General features: G+C 43.5%; 1 long non-coding RNA gene across 1 annotated transcript; it reads right to left on the bottom strand.

Moving 5' to 3' along the window:
- Positions 1-10,518: 10,518 nt before the first annotated feature.
- Positions 10,519-11,254, bottom strand: LOC115038646 (uncharacterized). The gene is made up of 3 exons (XR_003840555.1): positions 11,211-11,254; positions 10,862-10,921; positions 10,519-10,574 (listed from the first exon to the last, which is right to left on the bottom strand). It is a non-coding gene; the product is annotated as an uncharacterized LOC115038646 (long non-coding RNA).
- Positions 11,255-11,545: the final 291 nt, after the last annotated feature.

Below are 11,545 nucleotides of genomic sequence, written 5' to 3'. Positions count from 1 at the left end.
TAAAGTGGGCTAGTATGAGAATCAAGCCTAGTAAGTCTAGAAGTATCTCAATACGTAGAGGAAGATCAAGTGATCGAAAGTTTGTAATAGATGAAGAGGCAATTCCAATAATTAGGGAAAAACCGGTAAAGAGCCTAGGTAGGTGGTACAAGGCAGATTTGCATGACGGAGAACAGGTAGTGCAGTTTAGGAAGGATGTTGCTGAGGGACTGGATACAATAGATAAATCAGGACTTCCAGGAAAGTTGAAGCTGTGTTGTTTGTAGTGTGGATTATTTCTTAGGTTGATGTGGCCACTGTCAGTATATGAGATTCCAATAGCTGCTGCAGAGAAAATGGAAAGACTAGTAAGCTTTTACATTAGGAAGTGGCTCGGTGTTCCGAGATGTTTAAGCACTGTGGCACTGTACGGGAAAGGCATACTTCAGCTCCCAGTATCTAGTCTAGTGGAGGAGTTTAAATGTACTAAGGTTAGGACAGAGCTCCAGTTATCTGGGAGTAAAGATGTGGTTGTGAAGAAGGTGGTTCCAAACCCAACCAAGGGGAGAAAATGGAATCCAAGAATGGCAGTGCAGGAAAACAAAACAACTCTTAGGCATACAGAGATTGTGGGTAATGTACAGATAGGCCGGGGAGGCTTGGGGCTTGGCCCAGGCAAACCGGTGTGGAGTAGAGCAGGTCCCAAAGAGAAGAGGAAGCTAGTTGTAGAGCAGGTTCGTAGACAGGAGGAAATATTGAGATGTGCGAGGGCAGTGGCTCAGGCTAAGCAGGGACAGTGGTTGAACTGGGAAGGTGTCAAGAAGAAAAAACTTAGTTGGAAAGAGCTGTGGAGTATGGAGGAAAGCAGTATTAGATTTTTGATAGGGGCAACATATGATGTATTGCCAACTCCCCAGAACCTAAAACTCTGGGTAAATGGAGACCCACTATGTTTGTTGTGTTCAAGTACTGCAACGCAAAAGCACATCTTGTCCGGTTGTAAGGTTAGTCTCTCACAAGGCCAACATAAACCAGGTTTTAAAAAGCTGCAGGCATTGAAGATATACTGAGGCAGGCAATTTTAGGAGGGTCTAAGACAAAGAGAGTTGCAATACAGTTTGTGCAGGAAGGAGGGAAAGTTAATAAGATAATAAGGAAGAAGGGCAGCTTACAGGATGCCAGTGACTGGGAGATGCAGGCAGATTTAGGAGGAAAGCTTGTTGTTCCCCAGGAACCCGAAACAGGGTCTCTATCCCATCCCTACTTTTATCTCCACCTCTTCTATTTCTCCCCCCTACCTGAACCAGGGTCTGTCTCCCCACCCCGCTTTCACTGGTGCAATTAGTGAGAGGTTAGAGTAATTGACAGTGGTGCTGCTTGGCAAAAAAGGCAAAAATGGCTGACTTTTTCACAGATTTGAAAAAATGTCACACAAAATCATGGCCATTCGAATCAGAAATGCACAAAATGCGCTCTAAAACACATTTCAAATCAAATCAAATCAAATCAGATTTATTTGTATAGCGCCAAATCATAACAAAGTTACATCAAGGCACTTTACATATAGAGCAGATCTCCTTTAAGAGGCAGACAACTTGAGCAGAACCAGGCTCAGGGGGGGCGGCCATCTGCCTCGACTGGTTGGGTTGAGAGAGAGAGAGAGAGTGAGACAGGCATTGGGGGGGGGGGTGTAGGCAGGAACATGTTGCTGCATGAAGTTCATGGAGTTGAGCTGTAATACAGAATTCATGCTATATGGGACCAGCAGGTGTTGCAGGAACATGGGATGGAGATGAGTCACCACCTGCAGGATGAGGACAGAGAGAGAGAGGAGAGGAACTGGGAGAGACAGAGACTTTGGCAGAACATGGTTAGTAAATGCAGTATAAATGTGTGAAACTGTGTTTTTTAAGAAGGATGGTTCTTATCAGTGCATGCAAGGGGGGAGGAAAGGAGAGCGAGCGAGAGGGAGGGAGAGAGAAAGAGGGAGAGGGGGAGAGAGGGTGACAGGGAGAGACAGAGAGAGAGAGAGAAGCTCAATCCTTCCCCCAGCAGACTGATGAGACGATTATATAGTATATATAGATATAGTAATGTTGCCTAGAGGAAGCAGATAAAGCGTAAAGAGGATTGGTGACTGACTACAGTACATGAGGAGGAGCTGTTGTTTACATGAACAAACTGATGTCTATCTGATAAGTAGGATTTGAACCACCTTAGTGCAGTTCCTTTAATTCCAATTTCATGTTCCAGTCTCTGTGGTAAAATATTATGATCTATGGTGTCGAATGCAGCACTAAGATCTAGAAGGAGAAGTATGGAGGCTGATCCATTTTTCTGAGGCCATTAGAATGTCATTGGAGACTTTAACCAGCGCTGTTTCTGTGCTATGATGGGCTCTAAATCATGACTGAAACTCTTCAAACAAACTGTTCCCATCCAGATGCTCGTGTAGTTGTTTTGCTACAGCTTTCTCTACGACTTTAGAAATAAATGGAAGGTTCAATATGAGCTATGGCTCTCTGTCAGCCTGGCTACAGTGCTGAAGAGAAACCTGGGGTTGTTCTTGTTTTCTTCTATGAGTGCTGAGTAATATGAACTTATAGCACTGTGGAGAGCTTTTTAATATGTTTTTAGGCTGTCTTTCCAGGCTCTGTGAGACTCTTCTGACTTACTGGAATGCCAGTTTCTTTCTAATTTCCTTGATGTCTGCTTCAAGGCACGGATTTGGTAATTGTACCAGGGAGCCATCCTCCTCAGATTGAATACTTTCTTTTTGAGAGGGGCGGCATTATCAAGATTTGAACACAGTGTGGCCATAGTGCTAGTCACAAGGTCATCAACCTGCGTATGGGAGAAATCCTCATTTGAATTTAGATATGGCATTGTTGGGAATGATGACCGAATGTTCTCTTTAAATTTAGCCACAGCAGCTTCAGATAAACATCTTCTATAGCTGAATTTATTCCTCAATGCTGTGGAGCCCATTTAAGTAAACTCAAATGTAATAAGGTAATGGTCAGACAGGAGAGAGTTTTGGGGAAGAATTGTTAGCTTGTCAATTTCAATGCCATAAGTTAGAACAAGATCAAGGATATGATTGTAGAAGTGAGTGGGTTCATTCACATGCTGGGAAAAGCCAATTGAGTCTAGTTGGGAAAGAAACCCAGAACTAAGGCTGTCGCTTTCTACATCAACATGTATATTGAAATCTTCCAGTGTAATGATTTTATCTGTACTGAGTACTAACTCTGATATAAACTCAGAAAACTCTGATATGAATTCTGAGTACGGACCAGGTGGACGGTATACTGTAAATCTGCAGCCAGATTTTGGTCTGGGGTTGATTAATAGGCTTGATTGAAATATTGCAGCCACCCCCCCTCCTCGACCTGTGGTACAGGGGGGGGGGTGTAGCTTCATTAATGCTAACATACTCATCCTGCTGCAGCCACGTTTCAGTTATACAAAATAAATCAATATGGTGATCAGCTATGAGATCGTTAACTAGTAGAGATTTTGATGATAATGATCGAATGTTCAACAGTCCACATTTGATCGCAGTGTTATTTGAGACCGACTTTGTGGCTGTTTTCATTTCATTTAAGTTTTTGTTTTTAGCTCCTCTTTTGTTTAATTTGGGTTTATTAACTTTTCTAAATTTAGGTGGTCGGGGGACAGACACAGTTTCTATAGACCTAAACATAGACAGAGACTCTATTCTATTCTCAGCAGGTGACCGCTCTGATTGAGGCGCAGAGGAGCGTGTTAAACTGCGGCTCTGCCTCCTGGTCTCGACCCGGGATTGTCAGGGTTTTGGATTTCTAATAAAATCGGCCATATTCCTAGAAATGAGAGCGGCCCCGTCCACGGTGGGATGGACACCATCTCTCCTAATTAGACCAGGTCTCCCCCAGAAAGACTTCCAGTTATCTATGTAGCCCACGTTGTTTTCGGGACACCACCTCGACAGCCAGCGGTTAAATGACGACATGCGGCTGTACATGTCATCACTGGTCCGATTGGGGAGGGGGCCAGAGAAAACTACAGTGTCCGACATCGTTTTAGCAAAAGTACATACCGATTCCACATTAATTTTTGTGACTTCCGACTGGCGAAGTCGGGTGTCGTTACTGCCGACGTGAACTACAATATTAGCATATTTCCGTTTACCCTTAGCCAGCAGTTTCAGATAAGACTGGATGTCGCCTGCTCTGGCCCCCAGGATACACTTCACTATGGCCCCCGGGATACACTTCACTGTGGCCCCCGGGATACACTTCACTATGGCCGCCAGTGTCGCTAACTTCACGTTCCTCAGAATAGAATCACCAATCACTAGAGTCGGCTTTTCAGCGGGTGTGTCGCTGAGAGGGGAGAACCTGTTGGAAACGTGAACTGGTCGGTGGTGAACCGGGGGCTGCTGCCTATGACTATGCCTCTTGTCTCGGACAGTCACGCAGCCGCCCGACTAGATCCTGGCTGCTCGGGAGCCACTGGGGGGGAGGAAACTATCTTAGCTGGCGTATGAGCTCGTCTAGGTTGACCCACACCGGCTACAGGGGGGGGGGGGGCTAGCTAAAGTGCGGAGCCGGGATTCTAACTCATTAATCTTCGCCTCCATTTCTACCATCATCCTACATCTATGACAAGAGGTGCTATCATAAAAGGAGGCAGAAGAATAACTACACATGAGGCACACAGAACAGGAGAGGAGAGGAGGAGGAGAAGGAGGAACAGAGAGTGGAGACAGAGAGCTAGAGCAGGGGTTCTTAACCTTTCTGACCCTGAGGCCCATTTTTTTCAGTACAGAGTGGCCCAGGGCCCATTAAATAAAATTTTAATATATATTATTTATTATTATTAATTATATTATATTATATATTATTTAATATGTATTATTTAATATATATACACTGTATAGGTTTATAATTATCTCACTCTTGGTTTGATTTGTATTCAATTCAATTCAATAAACCAAATCCACTTACAGTTTACCAAGCAAAAACCTTGTCAAATAAAATGACATCACAAAATATGATCATCATATTTCATGATCATCAAGACTTTTATTGAACATGTCAATGTTAACGTCAAGGTTAAAGATGTCATGAATCAATCAATTCAGGCTTATTAATGAAAAAAGACCAATAATTAGATTTTACTTAAATAAAAAAGGAAGGACTCAGAATAAAAATAAATAATATATATATACATATAAATCAATCAATAAAAAGGTGGTGATAAAATAAATACATTCAAAATAATGTTTTTTAAATAAAATAAATAAACTGTAAATAAAATTGAAATAAAGTGCAAATGAAACTATATTTGTGCATGGTAGAACCAGAAGAATATTTATATCTGTAGCATATGAACAATAACAATAATAACAACAATTATACAACTTCCTTTTTATCTTCACCTCTTAATGAGACACTTGGGCCTGCCTCTGATTCATGGCACAAATCAATAAATTCAGGCTTAATAATAAAAAAAGACCAATAATTAGATTTTACTTAAATAAAAAAGGAAGGACTCAGAATAAAAATAAATATATACACATATAAAATCAATCAATAAAAACATCTGGATTTCAGAGCATTGTTTTTAATAAAGTTGATGGTTTTCACACTTACATCCATCACCCCGTGGAACTCTGGTGACATATTTTTTGCTGCAAGGCTTTCACGGTGGAGAAAACAGTGTGTCCATTTAGCTTCTGGTGCACGATCGAGTATCTGTCTGATGACACCGTGATGCTTGCCAGACACAGTTCTGCCGGTCCAGGCCATTCTCACTGAAGTAGTTATCAATGCAGCGGAAACATTTCTGAGCCGTAGTTCGTGTTGGTAGCTCTCCACAAAACAGTATGTCTTCGTGCAAACTACTGTCCCAGAGATAGCGAACAAAAACCAACAGCAGCGCAGCATTCGTGGCATCAGTGGACTCGTCAAGTTGCAAAGAGAAAAATGGGCTACTTTTTACTCTTTCAATGAGTTGTTGCTGTATGTCTGAGGCCATGTCCGCGATACGGTGACTCACAGTGTCGTTTGAGAGTGGGATGGTCAGCAGCTTCTTTGCAGCGGCCTCTCCGATCATCTCACGGCACATATCAACAGCAGCAGGCAGAACCAACTCCTCCGCTATGGTGAATGGTTTCTTACTTTGTGCCACACGTCTGGCTACGAGGTAGCTAGCTTTCAGTGCACTTTTAGAGTTGCCAGTCAGTGACACGATCGATGTTTTCTGCATCTGCAGCCCATCTTCTTTTCTCTTGATAAATTCCACCGGCTTTCCCACAGGCGTCGGATGCTTGGTCTCTAGGTGCCGCTGTAGTTTTGCCGGCTTCAGTGCTTCGTTAGACAGCTGAACCCACACTCCACACACCGGGCTCTCGGCACTGCCTCGCCACCTGCGTTTACGAAGCCGTACTTAATGAAGTCGGGATTGTACTTGCGGGGGGTCGTCTTCATTTTTTCGTTTTAAATATTTCTCCATCTTGTTTGTTTACAGCTAGCTGAGTGTCTTCTTCTCCTTATTTATGGAGCTGGTTAAAGTAACAACTGACTGATCTATTCATTATGCAGATGAAAACTTGAACTTCCTGTGTCAACAGGAAGTAGGAAGTGGATAGACACATCAAGCAGTGTTGACGACATGGTGAGTGAAATTCATGAGCTCTCTAACTTTTTGTTTTTAATATACTTTACCTATTAAAATGTGAGTGTCACAGCCTTATCTCAGTGTGAAGTAGCCATATTGCAAATCTGCACAATACATTTGAGCTTTTAAATATTGTTTTTTATGAAGCACTTAAAGATTCTATCTATAGATTATAATTTGGATCCATCGGTTTTATTTCCAAATTTCAATATATATTATATGTCCACCTTGTCAACTATTACTGTGATTTTGAGTTGGCAGGTCTTAATGGCCTAATGATGTTTTAATCCTCTCAACCCGTCCAAGGAGAACCGTGGGTGCGTGTCGGCATTCCAGTCCAAGGATAACCCCATGCCAGAACTCCCGTCCGAAGAGAACCATGGGTCATCATACCAGCCTGAGGAGAATCCTATGCCCATTACAGAACTCCAGTGCAAGGAGAACCCCAGGTGCATGTCGGCTTCCCAATCTGAGGAGAATCCCGTGGTCGTGGCGGAACCCCAGTCCGAGGAGAACCCAAGGTGCATGCTGGTTTCCCTGTTTGAGGTGATCCTCAGGTGGATACAGGCATACCCCCAATACATCGTGGTGCCCACAACCCATATTTTGTTATTTTTTGGTGTAGTCATAACAATTGTTCTTACATTGTATGTGTCTTTTTTTGTTTTTTTTAATGGTTAGTTGAAGGTTTGGAATCTGAACAACTAAAAAATGTTGACAGAAAATGTTTTGAACGACCTGTTCCATATTTGAATTTGCTTCATGCGTGGAGTTCTGAACACTGCAATATATATAACTGAAAAAATGTTAATAAAAGACAATTTCTTGAACAAGTTCGGTCGCGTTCGTCTCATCAAGACCTTTCATAATGTCCAGGTCCCCTTCTTATGAACTATTTAACATTCTCATCAACGGGATTTCCACATTCTCATTTGTTATTGACCATTCAATAGATTCGAAAATGGACTATTCCACATTCTCATCTACAGGATTTCCACGTTCTCATCTACATGACCCTAACCCTAACCCATTCATAGATTAAAAATAGGAAAAAAAACTCTTATTCTCATCTATGATATAGCCCTAAATAAAATAAGTCTTAAAGAAAGACATACAAATGACATGCTTTTAAAACATTCATTTATTTATTTTTACATATTTTGAGAACACAATTAGACTCATAACAAATCAAATTTTGTTTTATATGTACTTGAAATAATTAAGCAACAACAGCATGACTATGAGCATCACCAAAGACAGCACTATGACTACAAGAATAAGAAGGATGTCGTTGTCTTGGCAATGGCAACTGCATCTGGAGGGAAGGGAAACGCTCAATTTACATATGTATCACTTAGCTTCAGGTTGAAGTACATACATGAATGTATCTTTCCGGGAATTGCACTTTGTCTTTAAGGATTTTATGTAACTCTCCTGGATGTAGACATAGCCCTCTGAATGAATCTATTGTATGATTATCACCGTCTTTAAAATGTAATAACGCTTGCCTTGTTTCCGTGGTTGGTTGGAGCTGAACTCCATTTTGCACATCCACCAGGATACATGGCGAAGTTGGCACTCGCACTGCAGAATGAATGCCAAATAAACTCTGTATGACGTGATGTATAACTAGACAACAGCACGTGCAAGGGAAGAATTCCAAAGATCTGACCTGGCCGGCCACCGTGATATGGCATTTCCATAAATGGAACCTTTCTCCGTCAACGTGTACCCAGTCACCACCGTCCCAGGTATGGCAGAGAGGACTGGAAGTTGTCACAGTGGGCAGGGCGTGGATGAGCGTGTCATGAAAAAAAGAAGGCTAATAAATTATGTGGAAATAAACCGAGTAATTACAATTCAATTACAATTCTGAGCTACAGCGTTAGCGTTAGCTCGTAAACTAGCATGGCCTGAAAACGACACTTTAACACATTAAAAGGCAGCGGCAGTCGGTAAACACTAACAATAACATGTTGCATGAAGCACAGTGATGAGATGCGAGCGTTTCTAGCCGCAAAAACACCAACTTACCATCAAGCTTGTTTCTACAAGCCGCGTTGAGCCGTCCCATCCCAGAAGTGGCTGCGAGAAGCACTAATTATAGGGGAGGGACAGGAAGTTGTCACAGTGGGCGGGGCATAGAGAAGCACGAGAAAGTGGACTATTCCACATTCTCATCTATGATATGACCCATTGAAAAGCATACAAATGACATGATTTTAGCAAACATTTATTTCTTTTTTGACATTTCAATGCTAGGGTTAACCGTCACCCTAAATAAGCTCTGCAAACACTGAAAAACACTGAATCACTCTGAACTGTCCCAAGTTGTAAAGGAAGAGGAAGAGAGGGAGGAGCTAAATTGTGACTCCCATTCAATACAGCTGTCCCTCTGAACCGTGTCCTGACTGTCCTGACAGCTGTTGGACGGGGAACTGCTTATGCTTTCGGGAGTGGCCCAAGGTTTGAAGCAGGGGGAAGAGAGGGAGGAGTGACCAGGTGACTCCCATGCAGTGACACAGTTGGAGGTGCCTGTCAGCTGCTTGTCCTCGCTCTCGTCCCCCTGCTCCTTCTGCTGCTCCTCCTCCTCCTCGTGTTGCTCCTGCTGCTCCTTCACCTGCTGCTGCTCCTCCTCCACCTCCTTCTGCTGCTGCTCCTCTTCATATTGCTCCTGCTGCTCCTTCACCTGCTGCTGCTCCTCCTCCTCCACCTCCTTCTGCTGCTGCTGCTGCTGCTGCTCCTCCTCGAGTTGCTCCTGCTGCTCCTTCACCTGCTTCTGCTCCTCCACATCCTTCTGCTGCTGCTGCTCCTCCACTTCCTTCTGCTGCTGCTGCTCCTCCACTTCCTTCTGCTGCTGCTCCTGGAAACAAAGTAGGGCACGCATGCAGCAGGATGGACAATGATGTGAAGGTGATAGGTGAGAATATGGAATTAAACCACGTAATTACAAATTCTAATCTACATATCAGACCATGTGTTTCCCAATTCTGATCTACAGCGTTAGCGTTAGCTCGTAAACTAGCATGGCCTGAAAACAACATTTTAACATATTAAAAGGCAGCGGCAGTCGGTAAACACTAACAATAACATGTTGCATGAAGCACAGCGATGAGATGCGAGCGTTTCTAGCCGCAAAATCATCAACTTACCATCAAGCTTGTTTCTACAAGCCGCGCTGAGCCGTCCCATCCCAGAAATGGCTGCGAGAAGCACTAATTATAGGGGAGGGACAGGAAGTTGTCACAGTGGGCGGGGCATAGAGAAGCACGAGAAAGTGGACTATTCCACATTCTCATCTATGATATGACCCATTGAAAAGCATACAAATGACATGATTTTAGCAAACATTTATTTCTTTTTTGACATTTCAATGCTAGGGTTAACCGTCACCCTAAATAAGCTCTGCAAACACTGAAAAACACTGTGAATCACTCTGAACTGTCCCAAGTTGTAAAGGAAGAGGAAGAGAGGGAGGAGCTTAATTGTGACTCCCATTCAATACAGCTGTCCCTCTGAACCGTGTCCTGACTGTCCTGACAACTGTTGGACGGGGAACTGCTTATGCTTTCGGGAGTGGCCCAAGGTTTGAAGCAGGGGGAAGAGAGGGAGGAGTGACCAGGTGACTCCCATGCAGTGACACAGTTGGAGGTGCCTGTCAGCTGCTTGTCCTCGCTCTCGTCCCCCTGCTCCTTCTGCTGCTCCTCCTCCTTGTGTTGCTCCTGCTGCTGCTGCTCCTCCTCATATTGCTCCTGCTCCTCCTCCACCTCCTTCTGCTGCTGCAGCTGCTCCTCCTCGAGTTACTCCTGCTGCTCCTCCTGGAGTTACTCCTGCTGCTCCTTCACCTGCTTCTTCTCCTCCACATCCTTCTGCTGCTCCTTCACCTGCTGCTGCTCCTCCACCTCCTTCTGCTGCTCCTGCTGCTGCTCCTGGAAACAAAGTAGGGCACGCATGCAGCAGGATGGACAATGATGTGAAGAAGATAGATGAGAATATGGAATTAAACCACGTAATTGCAAATTGTAATCTACATATCAGACCGTGTGTTTCCCAATTCTGATCTACAGCGTTAGCGTTAGCTCGTAAACTAGCATGGCCTGAAAACAACACTTTAACACATTAAAAGGCAGCGGCAGTCGGTAAACACGAACAAACACGCTGCATGAAGCACAGTGATGAAAGGTGAGCATTTCTAGCAGCATAAACATCAACTTACCATCAGGCTTGCCTCTACAAATGTTGAGCCGTCCCATCCCAGAAGTGGCTGCGAGAAGCACTAATTATAGGGGAGGGACAGGAAGTTGTCACAGTGGGCAGGGCGTGGATGAGCGTGTCATGAAAAAAAGAAGGCTAATAACTTATCATGTGGAAATAAACCGAGTAATTACAATTCAATTACAATTCTGATCTACAGCGTTAGCGTTAGCTCGTAAACTAGCATAGCCTGAAAACGACACTTTAACATATTAAAAGGCAGCGGCAGTCGGTAAACACTAACAACAACATGTTGCATGAAGCACAGCGATGAGATGCGAGCGTTTCTAGCCGCAAAATCATCAACTTACCATCAAGCTTGTTTCTACAAGCCGCGCTGAGCCGTCCCATCCCAGAAATGGCTGCGAGAAGCACTAATTATAGGGGAGGGACAGGAAGTTGTCACAGTGGGCGGGGCATAGAGAAGCACGAGAAAGTGGACTATTCCACATTCTCATCTATGATATGACCCATTGAAAAGCATACAAATGACATGATTTTAGCAAACATTTATTTCTTTTTTGACATTTCAATGCTAGGGTTAACCGTCACCCTAAATAAGCTCTGCAAACACTGAAAAACACTGTGAATCACTCTGAACTGTCCCAAGTTGTAAAGGAAGAGGAAGAGAGGGAGGAGCTAAATT

This window comes from Echeneis naucrates, unplaced genomic scaffold (genome assembly GCF_900963305.1).
Source record: "Echeneis naucrates unplaced genomic scaffold, fEcheNa1.1, whole genome shotgun sequence".
NCBI classification, from domain to species: Eukaryota; Metazoa; Chordata; class Actinopteri; order Carangiformes; family Echeneidae; genus Echeneis; species Echeneis naucrates.
The sequence above is the reverse complement of the archived record's forward strand: the minus strand, read 5'-3'. Positions and strand labels throughout refer to the sequence as shown.